Below are 16,788 nucleotides of genomic sequence, written 5' to 3' on the forward strand. Positions count from 1 at the left end.
AAATAACCTTTAAACTGTGAATAAAACTGAGAACAAAAATTAAAAATACTATATACTGTTATTTGGGATATACTTCTCTGAGGTGCAGGCCAAAACCAGTCGGCTATGGCTGATCAAGTTTGCAGATGACAGCAAGATGGGCGCGGTCATCAATTCCCCAAATGATGTTTACATCCGTCAAGAGGGTGTCACCTAAACAAATGACTGGTGCCAGAAACATGGCCTCAAGTAGAAAGCCAAAAAATGCATCATTATGCTCTTTGAGGAGAGTGATGTTCCCACATATCATCACATTAATAACAGCGTCCTAAACACGCAATCAGTCATGAGGGATTTGGGCACCCAGGTTGATAGCAACTTGACTTTTATCCACCATGTTGCTTCCATTGTAGGGAAAGCTTTCTACATAGTCCACCTCATAAGTAAGGGTATCTCATCCAGGGACAAGGCGGTCATAACATCCCTGTATTCGTCCTTATAAGGCCAATTATTGAGTACAATGCCCCCTTCAGCATGTACCTCGCAAAGCACATGCAGCAGTCGGAGAGACCACAGAGGTTCCTCACCAGATGAATCCATGGCCTCAAACATCTACCTTACACAGATAGGCTAAAAGCTCTGTCCCTCTACTCAGTTTCATACAGACTCCTCAGAGATGACCTCTGTCTGGCATACAAAGAAATTCCGGACCCCTCTTTGATGGGAAGTGCTGCATATCTGCAAGTCAAGCTCCACTCGAATAACCAGCATGGGCAACCTCAACCTGGTCTGTGACATCAACAGGATTTGTTGGTGGGACAGATTTGTGTCACAGAAACACCCCCATCTGTGGAATAGACTCTCTCTCCACATCAAGCAGAGTACCTCATTATCCCTTTTCAAGTGCAACCTGGATAACTGGATGAGAAACAAAAAATAAACCCCTGGGATTCCACCTGTGTACCTGCTGGACAGGAACGTTGGGTGATGACTTGCATAAACATGGGCTAAACTCTTGGCTAGGCTTATAGAGGCCTAAGGGTCAATAGCCTAGTAACTTCCTATGATTCTATGATATAATAAAAGGGTCTATATTATGATATTGCACACTCAGAAGAACGAACAACACATAGTCGACCCCATGTAAGCGAAAGCTTATAACGTCAAAACCTCAGAACAGCGATTTTTTTCCAAGGGAAAAAAATTGCTGTTCCGAAAAAAAAACTGTAAAGCATTACATAATGTGGGGGCTCTTCACCCCCCCTACTTAAATATACCAACTCAGTCATCGCACTACAGTGCCGAAAATGGCAAAGTAGCAAAAGTGGCCAAGCAAATTCTTTCCCAGGGAAAGAATTCAGTGAAAAGCCACTTCGCTATTTTGCCTTTTCGTGCTTTTCAGTTCGACAAAGATGCATTTGACAACCTGTGTCTGCGACAGTGTAATAGGAAACCTAATAAAATGCACTGGTTTGCACTGTCAACAAGCAAACAAACAAAAAGAAAAAACTCCTAAGCACTTATATGACGGACTGCACATTTTCAAGACTTCCTTCTGGTTCGCGGATTTCAGTTTTCTTCATACATGCTTAGATCTTTCTAAGTTTTAAATAGAACTGATATAAATTTTACCAAGACCGATTCACAGCTCCATGTGTTCCTAGACACTTGGGGAGACAAGTGAGTTATTGCTAAAAATAGCCTTGATCAGAGACTAGCCTTGATGAGAGATGGAGAAAGTATAGTTGTTTTAGTAAACTTACCATAACAGTAAATGTTCTAATGATCACTGTTATAATAGCAGCTTTAGCTGTTTGGGTTATATCCTCCCAACGCTATAATAGCTGCCCATCTTTTTTATTTATTTTAATTTATTTTATTATCTTCAAAAGCTTTAGAGCACCTTCCGCATGCTAAAACCATTAGTCATCTAAAGCTGAGCTGCCTAAAATCACAGGTTTGATGCCAACTGAGACAGGGAGACTGAGCCTGAGAAGACATAACTATGAGTATATATATTTATTTTTTATTTTACATTTGTTAACCAGGTAGAGTCCGGCTGGGCAAGTAGCCCGTTTTCAGCACAGACCCGGGGACATAAGCTCCATAACAACAGTACAAAAAGATTACAAACATTTTTAAAAGATTTACAAACAATATACAACAAAGTCTGACAGTTGCCAACAATCATAACTTACAAAAAGAGGAATGTAAAACAGAAAACATCACATTTCTTAAGCCTTACTACAGACAGTAATATGAATCTCATTAGCTATATAACTAAAAACCATTGTGGGGCTTTAATTTGGATGAAGTAATACAAGAAGACAGCAGAATAGAAAACATTTAATCGAAGGCATGAGAAACTAGCCAGTAGTATTACAGGATCATAGCCATTGTTGAGTAAAGTATTCCTTTAGGAGTTTTTTGAAGCTATGATGAGCTGTGTTTTTTAAGATATTCTGGGGTAATAGGTTCCACTGTTTGGCTACTTTGAAGGAGAAAAGAGAGTCACCGAAGTAATTATGGGACTTTGTAACCTTGAGTATAAGTTTATTGGATGATCTAAGGGTCCTGGGGTTGGTACTTAGTTGGACTACGATGGAGAGGGCAGGGCAGTTTTCAGGTTTGTGGATAATGGAGTGGGCTGTGGTAAGATGAATGACCAATAACAAATTTGGAAATTCAAGCCAGTGTAATTTTTGAAGAGCAAGGCAATGGTGGGTCTTGTTGGGTAAATTAGCAGCAAATTTTGCTATTTTGTTTTAGCAGGACTCAAGTAGATGTAAATCAGACTTGCGCAGGTTAGAGAAAAGTTGAGAAGAGTAGATAGGAGGTGGGATATGGCTGTGGCTAGTCTGGCATTTTGAGTAAGGTAAGGTAAGGTTTGGCCCTATATAGTGCACCAGGTTTGATGTGAACTTTCTTAATTGTGAGTGATGTGTTTATTGAATGTTAAGTTGTTGTCTGTTGTGACACCAAGTAATTTTGTTTGGTTAACTGGTTCTGTTATAGTGCCATTTGTGGTTTAGATGGAGAGATGAGGTGGTTTTGCTTTGGATTTTCTGTTAGAGAAGATCATTACTTTTGTTTTGTTTGGGTTTAGGGTGAGTTGAAGTTCATTTAGGTAATTTTCAATATCTAGAAATGAGTTTTGCTATTTCTCTTGGAGTTCTTGGTGTGTGGGAGCACAGCAAATAAGAGTAGCGTCATCAGCATATTGAATAATAGAAGCAGATTTATTGGCAGTGTTTAGACTATTTGTGAATATAATAAAAATGAGAGGGCCAAGGATGGAACCCTGAGGAACCCCAACAGAAACTGGGAGGAGTGTGTGTGTGTATATGTATATATATATATATATATATATATATATATATATATATATATATATATATATATGTGTATATTTATATATATATATATATATATATATATATATATACACACATACACCCTGGCATAATCAAACAAACAAAGAGGGGGCTGAAGGAAGGGAGTAGCTACTGCAGCAGTGATCATTCGAACATCTACTGTCACAGTAAGTACACTTATGCATCTGTACTACATTCATCATATTGATCACCACTGAAGTAGCCTTAGCTACATGTGTAAATTATCATAGCGAGTACATATAGTAGGTGGAAGGAGAAGGGTCCAGCAGCCCCTGGAGAATGGTTCTAGCAAAGACTGATCTAGACATAGAGAAGAAATCAAGCTTGTAGTGCTTTGTAAAAGGTTGTACAGTGGACCAAGCTGCTGCTTCTAGAATATGTCTAGAATCCAACCCTTACCAAAAAGTCACAGATGAAGCCAAGGTACTGGCAGAGTGGACCCTAACCCTGCCTAGAATAGGTCTGTTGTTGTGAGAATAACAAAAAGTAACAGCCTGAGACAACCATTTGGAAATAGTCTGTTTTGCAAAGGTTATCCTGTCTTCTTAACTTCAAAAAAAAAAAATGAACAACTGATCTGAAAGATTTTGTTTTGTCAAGATAGTACCATTGTTTTCTGTGAACATCCAATGTATGGAGTATGCCTTTTCCCTTCATTTTTACATTCACAACTAACAAGCTAAAACAATGAGTGACAAGGTCACAAAGACAAACCAATCAGTAAAACCTAAAAGAAAAATCTAGCCAAGCTAGACTTTCCACTGTGTGATTCCTTAAAACCTGATGTATTAGAGGTAACATGGGATATATACAAATGATGTCCATAATCAGCTGGGTGCAAGTACCCTGTGTTTCCAAAGGTTAGCCAAACAGTCCATTTATGCTGTGCTGACGAGGCCATAAGAAGTTTAAAACATGCATCTCCACAGCTACTGGGGTTTGGCTTTATTGGCCTTCATTTGTTCATAACAGACTTGAAAGGGGAAAAAGTTATGGACATTCAGAAGTGCCATATAGCTGAAACACCTGATGTCCTTGCGGAGTTATTTGCATATATCCCATATTACCTCAATACAAGAGGTTTTAAGGAATCACACAGCAGAAAATCTAGCATGGCTAGATTTTTCTTTTAGTTTTTACTGATTAATTTCTAGGTTCAGGAAATAAACTGGAGAGATGGACAGTTTAACAAAGTAAACTCAGATACCACTTTAGGCATAAAATAGAATAGTTCTCAAAGAAACCCTGTTTCTGTGGAAAGTAAGACAGTAAGGTAGACTCACCATAGGAGCTTGCAACTGAGATATATTTCTTGCAGAGGTAAGAGCAATCAGTAAAACAGTTTTCCATGTTAAGAACCTCAAGTCAGCCAGATAAGCTGGTTCAAATGGAGTAAGTGGTAGCTTTTCTAACACAAAATTAAGACTCCAAAGAGGAGTCACTGGTTTTCTTGGAAGTCTCCATGGGCAGAGATGGCTGATAAATGAATCCTGATGGAGGAGTAAGAAAGGTTTAAGGACAGTGTCTCATACAAATACTGAAAATCAGAGAAACACTAGCTCTGAATGGGTGCGGATTATGTTGGCAGCACCAAAATGAAAACCTTTTGCTAACATATGATTTACTAGTAGCTAGCTTTCCTGCCTCTATTAGTACCTGCTGCACATCCTCAGTAAAATAAGTGCCTAAAGTGAATGAAAACCCTAGCATCCAGGCAGCCATTTGAAGTTGATTGGGTCGGGGTGTATCAAACAATGTTCTTGTGTGACTAGATCCATTCTGTGAGGAAGCTCATGCCCCTGGCCATTTCCAAAAGAAGGGAGAACCACTGATCTGAAGTAGTTGCTTCATTTGTTCTGCAACCTGTGGTCTCGGATCCGATCCTCGGATCCGACCGGCAGCTTTCCAAGATCTAAGATCCGAGCTCCTAGCTCCTCCCCTCTACCCACAATCCCCTGTCACCACCACACTACCTCAGATCATTTTTGCCGCGGCTTGAATGATAAGCATCTAGTGAAGAGCTCCTGGTTTAGCAGGGAACTGAACCTTTTCTAAAAAACTTTTCTGTCAGAAAACTTTAATTTTTAACAAAAGCAGAGTTTGTGAGTGTTATCTGCTCTTTTTTGTTTTCGGGCTTGCGTTTTTTATTTTCAAACCCTCCCCCTAAGTGTTTGGGTGTGTGAGTGTGTGTGTTAGCAAAATGGCCGAAAGCCATAAAGCTATTTTCTCAAAGTGCACTCGGTGTGGCCATAAGCTTTCCCCATCTGATGGCACACTCAGTGCGTTATATGCCTGGGGGTTGTGCATTTATCCACAGACTGCCAAGTTTGTGCAGCCTTTAACCCCTGGGCTGTGAGGGACAGAAGGAACAGGCTTATTCTAGCAGGATTACTTCTCGCAGAGGAGGCCTCTTCCTCCTCTCCCTCCAAGGTACAGGCATCTCCTACAACCCTGATTCCCTCGACTCAGGCTGGGACTCAACCTCCCACTACAGCCTTGAGTACGAAGGAGGTACAATCCTCTCTTTCAAGGGAACACAGGACCAAGGAAAAGCATAGACACAAGAGGCGAGCCGAGTCTCATCCCTCGGCTCCGCCTTCAAAAGTTATAAAATCACCTCCGAGGGTGTCCGGACCTTCTCCTTCTTGGCTCCGATCCCTGTCTTTCTCACCGGAGCCGGAGGAGGAGCTCCCATCACCCTCGAGGTCGTCGAGGCAACCTTCCAGACCCGCCTCTACGACCTCCTCCAAATCTACAAGGTCTCTCTCTGATGCCGACATGGATAGGATGATGCGTCGTTTTTTGCAGACCCAAATGCAGATGGGGGTGCTCCTGCCTCCCCCCCCACAGGGGGGGGGGTGCAGCTTCAGTATTTGCCCCGATTTCTCCTTCTTCAACCCGGATCTGGGTTTTGGAGTCTTCGGATCCAAGCCCTTTCGGAGCTGGGGTTTTGTCGGCGCCGGTGGCCAAAGCCTTCTCGACGGCGACCATACCCTCGAGTATCTCGAATCCGAGCTCTCGGGGCCGTGGGCTGGGCGTCGGATCCGTGGGAGCGGGTGTTTTTTCGGCGCCGACCATGTCGGAGAGCACTTCCCTTTCGGATCCGATGGCTTCAGCTCCGACCCTGATCCCTATCTCGGAGCCGAGGAGACTACTTTCGGGGCCAGAAGAGAGTAGTTCTCCCTCGGCGTTTGAGGTAGTGGAGAGGGTGCTGTCGAGGTCTTCCAGGTCCCCGACTTGGGTTTTGGATCCCTCCGCCCCCCCCCCCCCACTGCATACGGGTCTAACTTCCATCATCCCTCCATCGGGACAGCCTGCTCAGACCCTCCAGTTGATTCCCTCAGAGGAACAAGAGGCCGTTGACGAGCCCTCTTCTGACTCGTAAACAGACGTGTAAAAGGAGGCACATGGACTCCCCCTAGTCCGTCACTATGGATACGGACTTAGAGGAAAGGGAGGGTTCCCCAAGGTCACCCCCCCGAAGATGTCTCCTTTGGAGACATCATGGAAATGTTGCATACTAGGGGGGGGGGGTGGACTGCCCAAAAACCCTCCTCGGATGAGTCCGTATTTCTGGAGGTGTTTGAAGCGGGCCCATCTACCTCCTGGGTTTCCCCACTGGCAGATACCCTGGTAGATCTTCTGACTACCAGGGCCTGGCAGGAACCCGACACCGTGGAGCCTATCCCACGTAGACCGGATAAAATCCTTAGCCCCCCCTTCAGACAGACAGGTTTGGGCCAAAGGGTCCCCAGTTGATGCCATGTTGGTGGCTGCTGCCACTAAGAGAGAACTCTCCCAGGAGAGCTCCACGGTTCACCCGCCGAACAAGGAGTCCCGGGCGCTGGACCGTATAGGGAAGCGGACCTTTGCTTCAGCAACCTTCTCCGTGAGAGCGCTGAATTATATGGCGCATATCATCAGGCTGCAACGGGATTTGATCAAAGAATACACTGCAGCCCCTCCTGAGTCCATGTCGGTCGAGGACAAAACCGTGTTTTCGACACGCATGGCCACTCAAGTCTATTTCGAATACGTCCATGTGTCTACTGTCTTATGCTACGGAGGGAGCCGCAAGGGCTAGCGGAGCAGGTGTTGTCTTGAGACGTCATGCCTGGCTCCGTCTTTGCAATTTCGCGGAACCTTTCAAGGCGTCCTTCGCGAACGCACCCTTTGACGGTTCTTTGCTCTTTGGCAAGACCGTACACGATACATTAGTCCAAAGCAAGAAGGACGGGAAGACGCTGTCTGCCATCGGAGTCCGCTTCTCGAGCCCCTAATGTTCCTTCTCAAGGAATCAGAGGGGGCAAAAGAAGCTGTGGTTCCGCAAATCTCAGCAATCCTATCCAGCTTCGGACTCCACACCCTCCAGAGGCAGAGGAGGGCAGGGTGGACGCCGGCCCAGAGGCAGAGGGGGACCACGTAACTTCGGAACTAGAGAGCCTTTCTCTGGGAGACCCGCGCAACAGCCCTGAGGGCTTGCCCGACTGTCCTGCTCTGGAGACAGTCGGGGGGCGTTTAACGAAGCACCTGTCAAAGTGGGAGTCCATCACAAACGATCGATGGGTGCTCCGAATTATATCCAGAGGCTACAAAATTCCCTTCCTATTCCACCCTTCCTCAGGTGGTCGCCTCCCCGATGTTCCACCCAATCAAAGAGAGGCGGCTACTGTAGAGATTTCAAAATTGTTAGAAAAAAGAGCCATCCAGCGGGACCCCCCAGACCAATCTGGATTGGGCTACTACTCAAGGTTCTTTTTAGTGCCAAAAAAGACGGGGGACCTCAGGCCCATTCTAGACTTATCCGCCCTAAACATGTTCGTTCCCAAAGAAAAATTCCGGATGGTCACCCTACAATCTATTCTCACCCTCATGTAGGAGAACGACTGGATGTGCTCTATAGACCTCCAGGACGCGTACTACCATATTCTAATGGACAGGTGGTCCAGGAGGTTTCTCCGCTTCCGGCTAGGGGCCAGTCATTGTCAGTTCAGGGTCCTTCCTTTCGGACTCACCTCAGCCCCCAGGGTGTTCACCAAAGTCATGGCAGTGGTTGCGGCCCACCTGAGGCTTCAGGGCATAAAGGTCTTTCCGTATCTAGACGACTGGCTCCTCACAGCAACCAACCGGCATCAACTTTGTATCACGAGAGACTATGTTCTGTCTCTTGCCGACAGCTTGGGCATCTCAGTCAACATACCGAAGTCTTTTCTTCATCCTGTGCAAGCATTAGATTTCATAGGAGCCAGCCTAGATTCCCGATCTTCTCGGGCCTTCTTGACCACGGACAGGCTGTCCAGCCTCTCATTCCAAGTTCTGGCTCTTCTTCGCACCAAGACCCCTTTGGCAGAGTTAGTCCTGAGAGCACTAGGCTCCATGGCAGCGGCTATCAGCCTCTGCCCCCAGGCTCGTCTGAGGATGCGCATATTACAGTGGACACTCCAAGTTCAATGGTCACTGTTGCTCCACCCACTGAACACTCCTATTCCCCTGAGTAGAGTCTGCAAGGAATCCCTGCTGTGGTGGCTTCACTCCCCGGAACTCAGGCAAGGGAGATCCTTTGTGATGCCCCCCCCCCCCAGGTCACGTTAACCACAGACGCCTCTCGCCTAGGGTGGGGGGGGGGGCATTGTTTGGGCAGAAACGTCCAAGGTACGTGGACCTCGTCGGAGACTGCCTTGCACATAAATGTTCTGGAGATGAGGGCGGTGCTTCTAGTGTTGCAGGCTCTCCAAGACCTTCTACCTCTAGGAAAGATTGCAATACAGACGGACAATATGTCAGTGGTCTGGTATATAAACAAACAAGGGGGAACCAGATCCTACCCTCTTTGTTGAGAAGCCATGAGAGTTTGGGAATGGGCGATATCCACCAACCGCTTTCTGACAGCAACGCACATTCCGGGACAATCCAACATCCTGGCGGACAAATTGAGTCGAGTAATTCTCATTCCTTATGAGTGGTCTCTCAATCCAAAAATTGCGAAGAAAATCTTCCACAAGTGGGGTTGGCCTCGCTGCGATCTCTTTGCTACTTCCCAAAACACAAAATGCAGCGAGTTCTTCGCAATTCTTCTCCCAGAAGGGGAGATCCCCAGAGATGCTCTGATTCATGCTTGGCCTCCCGGTCTACTCTATGCTTACCCCCCGCTTCTGCTCATGGTGAAATTCATTCAGAAAGCCTCATGGTTGGGCAGCCAAATTATCCTCATAGCCCCATTCTGGCCTCATCAAATCTGGTTTCTGTCCCTTTGGTCTCACAGTCTCTCCCCTCCTTTAATCCTGGATCCTATTCCAGACCTGATATCATACCCAACGGGGTGCCCAACACCAAACCTGGTCAACCTCAAGCTCGCGGCTTGGTTGATCCAGTTCCACTAATGGCAAGGACTCCCGGTATCTCGTCACCAGTGAAAACTATTCTGATAGCAGCTCATAAACCATCCACCAGGAAAATCTATAATAGTAAGTGGAAACGATTTTCTATCTGGGCTAACAGTCAAGGTCTCAACCCCTTTACTGTTCCGATTCCTACAGTATTGGATTTTTTGCCCATGATTTTTAAACAAGGGGCCAGTGCATCAACGGTCAAGGTACAGTTGGCAGCAATATCTCATTTTCATGTAGGAGACGGATTAGGATGTCTAGCATCTACAAAACTGTGCAAGACTTTCTTGCGTGGCGTTTTCCTTCTCAAGCCACCAGTGAAATCCGTCACTCCCCCTTGGGACTTAACCTTTGTTCTGCAAGCCTTAACTAAACCTCCATTTGAACCTGCAGCTTCCATACCCCTTAAATTTCTTTCCTGGAAACCAGCATTCTTAGTAGCCATAACTTCGGCTAAAAGAGTTTCAGAACTCCAAGCTTTGTGCATGAAACCTCCCTATCTTATTTTCCACAACGAAAGAGTGTCGCTCAGGACTAACCCGTGTTTCCTACCAAAAGTGGCATCTGTGGCTAATATCAATCAGACTATCAATCTGCTAGTGTTTTTCAAAAATGTTCAAAATAAAGGGGAATACATGTTGCATACACTAGACGTACATAGACAGTTACGCTTCTACTTGCACAGGACCAAAGATGTTCGTAAGGCTGATCAACTCTGTGTCATTTGCCTCTTCTTACATGGGTAAACCTACATCCAAAGTGACATTGGCTAATTGGATTTCTCAATGTATTTCTCAGGCTTATAAGGGATCAGGCAAGACAACCCCATTCAAAATCCGGGCACATTCCACAAGGTCCATCGCAACTTCTGCTGCCTTCTGGTCCAGGATGTCATTGGATGACATATGTTCAGCAGCCACTTGGTCTTCTGCCCATACATTCATTTCTCATTATAAGCTGGACATGATATCTAGAAGCAGGGCGTCCTTTGGCTCCGCGGTGCTTTGGAATATCCTCCCATAGACCATCCAGGTTTCTTTGTTTAGGTAGCTGGGGACTCTGTCCCACAGGTTGCAGAACAAATGAAGCAACTACTTCAGATTTAGAAGTTATGTACTCACCATAACATTCCATCTGAGTAGGTGCTTCATTTGTCTGCAACCATCCCCCCCTGCCATCCCCCTAACCAGTATCAGGTTTTTCTAGGATCTATAAGATTCTTCAGATTATATGAACCTGTTTATTACAGGTTCTTTTTTCAGGTGAAACAGAAAAACCGATCTGAGGTAGTGTGGTGGTGACAGGGGATTATGGGTAGAGGGGAGGAGCTAGGAGCTCGGAAAGCTGCCGGTCGGATCCAAGGATCGGAGCCGAGACCACAGGTTGCAGACAAATGAAGCACCTACTCAGATGGAACGTTACGGTGAGTACATAACTTCTAATTTTCTGGGCCAGAAAGGAGTACAACAATGAACTTCGGGGACCCTATACATCAGTGGAAAGGATGTAAAAGCGTACAACAGCATTCCTGTCCAAGTAAAAGAAAAGTAAAGGCATCTGTCTTCTAGGCCTTCTGACATGGAGCCCTGGCAAATAATTTTGCCAGCTAACTAGTTAGATGTGCAGAAGTGTAGCTGGTTCAACCAGTGCCCCACCCCCTGGCTCTTCAGGTGAAGAGCAAGCAAAAAAAAAAAAAAAACAGCACACCACCCAGGTGGCCATATGCATGACACACTCCCTACACCAGCTATTTGGGTCCCGTTTCTGTGTCCTGGCCCCAAACTTTTTTCAACATATTTAATTAAAAAATTACTTTCTTATTTTAAACTGTAGCAAACTGTTTGCTACAAATGTATTTCTGTTTGCAGTTTATACCCTCCCTGCAACAGCAATACAGCTATCAGTTCTTTAAACTGTAACAAGCTGCTTGTGTAATATGCAGCAAAATAGTTGTTACAGTTTCCACTTTGCCTGCACGCAACATTATGACGCTCATGTTTTAGTTAAAAAAAAATTCTTTGTAAAATGTAGCAACATTTTATATATACCCTGCTTACATGGAGCACTTCAGCACTCAGGTTTTCGTTAAAAAAAATAAATAAATAAATAAATGAAAATTTTTTTTTTCTTTTACTTTTAAACTGTAGCAAGCAGCTTCTGCTGTTTAGACCACACATGGAGTGCTACCGTACTCAGGTTTGACAGCAAATGCTGGTATTGCATTAAAGAGATATTGGGATTGGCTGATCACACCTCCCCCAACACTCTTGCACCTGGGGCAGTTGCTCCTCTTGGCCCACCCAGCTATGCTACTGCAGATAGGAGACAAAGAGGTCTACTTATGGAATTCCCCACATATGGATCAAATCTAGAAAGACCCCCCCCCCCCCAATCTAGTTTCCATTTGTGAGGGTCTGTCGTTGCCCTGCTCAGCTTGTCTGCCACAATATTTTGCTCTCACAGGATATAGGATATATGTAGCATGAGATTATGTTGTGAAGTCTGCATAGTAGGTACAACCTGGTTTATATTTATGTGCTTGTGTCTGTTCTTGATGTCCGAAACATTTTGTTCTTTATCCCTCCTAAAACTGCTCCCCAAGCAAAGTCACAGTCATTTGTGATGGATTGTGCATCTGTTGATGTGCACCCTCTTTCTGGTCTGCTCATGTAACAGTTTGGAGTTTTTATATGGGTAACTCCATACATATCATTTTTGCACTTCTCTCTCAGCTGTTCTGTTGATTCCATTATGTTGACAAACCTGGTGACTGAAGGTGCAAGATTTATATAACAGTGGAGGTACAAACTATGCCTTTCCCTAGAAGTGGGAACTTAAAACAGAAGGCAAATATTACATCGAGATAAATGGAATTTGCAGGAATGATTCATGCAGAATAATGTTCAGTAGGAGGAGTGAGGTTTAAGGGAAGGCAGGAATTGTGCAATTTATGTAATATTGTAGTGAATGACCACTGTTATAAAGAAATAAAATATATAAAGCTTGAAAAATGATAATATGGTTTGTTTTCTTTTATTTTAATGTATGCATGCATACATCTTAAGTGGTAATTTAATAAAGGTGGCAAAAAAGAAATCATTCCTTTTCTCCACCATAGTGCAATATCACAGCTGGTATATATAAGTACTGGGGGTGCAGCCCGCCCCCCTGCAAAAAATAGTATATTTTTAATTGCATGCTCAAAGTTTAAGTTTTGGGCCATGCATGTTGAACTATTGACATTCCGAGTTCCAGTTAGTCGCAGACAATTGGTGCTGTGATGATTTGCAGCACCAATGATCTTATATATACCCACATTACATATATACCACCTTTTTAGGCACATCAAAACTCTGTGTAGATTAGGTAGTTTTTTTTTTTTTTTTTTTTACTTTAAGTTTTAGACAATGTAATTTTATTCAGCACAAGACAGAATTTAAAGAGTATGTTGAATAAGGAGGAAATGCGGTGGCAGTTAGGTCTGGGTGTATATAACCCCCATGTTTGAATGGTTTAGTTAGTATTAAACAAGAATTAAGGTCAAGAACTCTCAAATGCAATACTAGTAACATGATATGGTCAATACCATTTAGGATACTTATACTTTCAATGTGCTTGTGACAGATGGTTTATTGACGTGAGATTCAAACAAGCTTTAAATTAAGCTTTTTTAAGGATGAAAGCGCTTACTTGTTTATTGTCAAACAAACCATGGAATTAGCCTTTATTTCTGTGTGTGTGTGTTTATGTCAAAAAAAAAATAAAAACTGAAAATGTCTAAATATCCTACTGGGCCTGATTCAATAAAGCCTACACATGGGCCCACAATATGTATTCAAGAACATTCTTATCACATTTTTTTGTGCTTTCTAGTCACTCTGAAATATTACACTAAGTATACACTTTGTGGTAACCATTATGAATCCCTGTTGATATTTAAAGCTGCAAGAATATCAGTAGGAAAACTAAAATTAGGAGGAAGAAGGTGCGAGTTATGTCTGTGTTACCTGTACACTCAGAACAATGTTATTCAATCCCAGGGTACATCATACACCCCAACTACAAAACCAATACTAAATGCTGTCTTGATAGTGGTACTGTTAGTGAAAGGGTTTTTAGTAATGTAATATGTAGGGTTAGGGTTACCCTTACCTGCAAAAGACTTTCACATACACACAAACTACCATAACCTTTTCAGTCAAACATTACTTTCCCTGGACACTTCTACTTACAAATGCTATAAAAAGAAGTATTCAGTTAGCGTGTCTCACTTCCTCAAAAACTTTTTAGTCAAATGTGCTTTCAATATTTTGACCTGCAGCCATACACGAGTGCACTGCCTTTTGGTCTTCTAATCACAGAAAGTCATTGGAGGCAGACACAGGTTTATTTACAAGGATAATGCAAATAATGCTTCCTGTGCAGTATTAGGTGCAATAGAACAACTATATCACTTATACACATCCTGTGAATACGTTCTTAAAGATGCAAGACAATAAGTTATCCAGTTATTTATAAAAAAAAAAAAAAAAAAAAATTTCAGAATCCATTTCAGCAGTTTCAGCAAACTCTTAAACTGGTATCCAAAAACAGTTCAGTATTTACATGTGTCAGTCTTTTACACAATCTTCTTATATGGCTAGGTGTTTTTTCCCTCTAAGGATAAATGCTTCCCAAATACAGCTTCAGTCCTTCTCTCAGGGCAATAGCTTGCCTAATACAGATTAAGTTCCCCTCACGACCATGCAAGCTGCCTTCTCTATTCACTCATAGCTATCTGAAGACTGTATTGTATTTTCTGGGCACCTCATGAATCTCCTAGTTTCCATTACTGTTAAGTACAGTATCATACTACTCTCTGTCATTCCTGCTACTGCAGTAATGTATTCTCACTTTACTTCTCATTACTACATTTTATTTGATTCACAACTGACTGTTTTTTCTGGTTCTCTCTAACCTCTGAACCTCTACTGGCTGCTCTACTGACAGTTTCAGCAGGGACAAGGTGTGAGCACACAGGGAATAGTGCTTTCACCTACATGAGGTATTGTTTTTTTTTTGTTTACAGCCCTTATTACCACTGCACATGCTTATGACATTTCCAAATGAGGAAGTGCAGCAACCATGTCTCCGGCTCTCATAGGGGATGCCCCCACAGATCAACTCTGCCCCATGAAAGGTGACCAAACCATGCCTCACAATTCCTCTCCCCAACTAGCTCCTCCAGTTCCAGTGACCTCACTCAAAGCTGGGATGAAGGCTATATTCTTCAATACCAATGCAGCCAGCTGACTCGCATTTTATCTTACACATTTTCTTAAATTATATTATCATTTTATCCTACTCCTCAGCTATCCCTTCTGAAAAAAAATAAATCTTCCATAACAACTTTTCAACCATTTCCAATACTACTTCCTTAAATCCCTCTCTTTTTAATAGGTACATAGAATAGCACCAGTGTCTCATTTTTACTTTATTAACCTGCATCTTTATCTTAGTTTTTATTTGTATGTGGTCTGAAATAATTACTGGATGTGTCTCAAACCTTTCAATTAAATAGCTAAGCTCCTGTGAAATATAATTTCTGTCCAGTCAAACCCAGTTACTGTACATTTAGGAATAATATGAAAATTATGTCAGGTTCCAAATATTCTTATATATTTTTTCAGAAGTCTGCCCTATATTGTTGTATTTTCCCTTTGAGTCCTCCTTATACATCTTCATCACTGCATATCAGGTTATACTTCCCATCAGTGAATATTTACTACTGGAAGTTAATAAGTTCTCTTACAATTCCTTAATAGTAGCATTAACCCTTATTACCACAAATCTACCACTATTGTCTTTCTTCCACTCTTCTATCATACTGGAGTCTCCTGCGCCCCACCCCCCTTTTTCTTTGTCCCTAATACTTTGCTAAATAATCATTCTGAAGTCCTTTCTTTGTCAAATTCACATGCTGATTTCTAACCAAGTACATATCCTGTAACATTACTACTTGTGCCCTACATTTCTTAATATAATTCTGTGCTCTGCTTCTTGTCCATATCTACTATGCCATTTATGTTTCATGATATAATTGATATGATGCTATTACTTTAACTTATCCTACATGACAGCTTTTTGAATATATGTTTCCAACTTGCAACTTAAACATATACATTAATGTTTGGCAGGCTAGGCTTATACACAGTTGCAGCTTCTCACTTCGGTTTGAACCAGTGTCACATTTTCCAGACTTTTCATTTCAATAAAAACAGACAATAAAAAAATGTACATTTTAATTTTAACATCCTTCATCCTTTAACTCATGGCAAACATAGACAACAATATACATTTTCCAAAAAGTTAAACTACCCCTCCATATATGGGCCTTTGTCCCAAACAGACAGCTATGACCCACAGTATTTAACCATTTTGAAGTTAGGTTTGATCATGCTGAAAATACAAGTAAGAACCTAAGATTCCTATCTGCATCAATACCATCCATTGTTTTGCTACCCCAACCTCTCAAGTGTACCTCATTACGAGGAACATACCTCATTTGGGGTCTTAAAAAGTACATGTTCCTCGAAGTTCCGTAAAGTTCCACATTGAAAGAGTCCATCACACATTCAGTTTTAGGAATTTTTTAAGTGAAATCCATGGTAAATAGAAATTAATCATATTAATTCATTAAAGGATCTTCTTTATAAGCAAAACTAGCATATTTTAATCATCCTATGACCTTCCTAATTGAAGTTGTTAGTAAGCCATTAGTATGTGTTCCACATTTTGCCCATTTGTTCCACATTATGAAGGCGAGTGTTCCTCATTTTGGCGATGGAAGGTTGAGAGCTAGATGAGAAAAGCAACTTACATGCACCCAGTTAACTGATTTTTAGCCTTACAAAAGAGTGCACTTACTACCATTAAATAAACAGACTACATTGCATACTGTTGTGATTTATACTGAAATAACTTTTGCTACTAGGAATGCATCTGCTTCTATTCCCCTTCAGTGTATCAGACTTAATTTAGTTTCACTG

The 16,788-nt window shown here is 42.6% G+C and overlaps 1 protein-coding gene across 1 annotated transcript in view; it reads right to left on the minus strand.

The window, feature by feature from the left end:
- LOC122804001 (protein mono-ADP-ribosyltransferase PARP9-like) overlaps positions 1-16,788 on the minus strand; it is a 1,237,155-nt gene that overhangs the window by 615,175 nt on the left and 605,192 nt on the right. The window lies entirely within an intron of this gene.

The sequence above is a fragment of the Protopterus annectens genome, chromosome 6.part0 (assembly GCF_019279795.1).
Source record: "Protopterus annectens isolate FY-2018-M chromosome 6.part0, PAN1.0, whole genome shotgun sequence".
NCBI classification, from domain to species: domain Eukaryota; kingdom Metazoa; phylum Chordata; order Ceratodontiformes; family Protopteridae; genus Protopterus; species Protopterus annectens.